Raw genomic sequence first — 936 nt, 5'->3', positions numbered from 1 at the left:
TCTCTTGAGAAAATAACAATTTTGAATATAGTTAAAGACTACATATAGAGTTGCTGAGAGAGAAGGGTGGTGTGAGAGATGCATGGGACAAGTGAATTAGAACTGGATACGGAATTTAGAATGATTTCAGTCACATTACTGAAATCAGGGATGATTGTGGTAACATTATTACATCCTTATAGATGTCAACTGAAAAAAATGTACAACCTGAGAGTTGAGAAGTATGTTTTATTTGGGGCTTTACTGAGCATGTAAACCTGGATACAGCCTCTCAGATAGCTCTGAGGGACTTTTCCAAAGAGGTAATGGAAGAGCCAAGATACATAGGAGTTTTTACAAGAACACAAGTAATAATTTAGGCTTTGTGGGCTACCAGGTCTCTGTTATAATTACTCAGGTCAGCTCCTCTAGTGTGAAAGCAACCATAGGCAATATTTAATTGAATGAGCATGTCTGTGTCTCAATAAAACTTTATTTACAAAAACAGATAGTGGCTCTGATTTGGTCAGCAATCCATAATTTGCAGAACCCCAACAGTCAACAACATGGCGGTGATTCACATTTATGTTTCTTTTAAACATTTTATAACTATAGCTTTTATATATAGATCTAAATCAATGTTGAGTTACTTTTTGTTGATGGTATAAGGTAGGATCAAGGTTCACTTCTTTGTTCATGCTATTTTTCTCATTTCAATAACATTTTTGAAAAGACTGTTCTTTTCCTTCTTTGAATTGCTTGACATATTTACCAAAAAGCAATTTAACCATGTACAAGTCTATTTCTGGACTCATTGTTTGTTTCTATTGATTTATATAATTATCCCCATGCCAATATCCCATAGTTTTGATTACTGTGGCTTTATAGTAGGCCTCTAATTTAGCGAGTATAAATCCCCCAACTTTGTTCTTCATTTTCAGAATTGTTTTGCCTATT

The sequence above is a fragment of the Bison bison genome, unplaced genomic scaffold (genome assembly GCF_000754665.1).
Source record: "Bison bison bison isolate TAMUID 2011002044 unplaced genomic scaffold, Bison_UMD1.0 scf7180017864293, whole genome shotgun sequence".
NCBI lineage: Eukaryota > Metazoa > Chordata > Mammalia > Artiodactyla > Bovidae > Bison > Bison bison.
Note: the sequence above shows the minus strand (reverse complement) of the source record.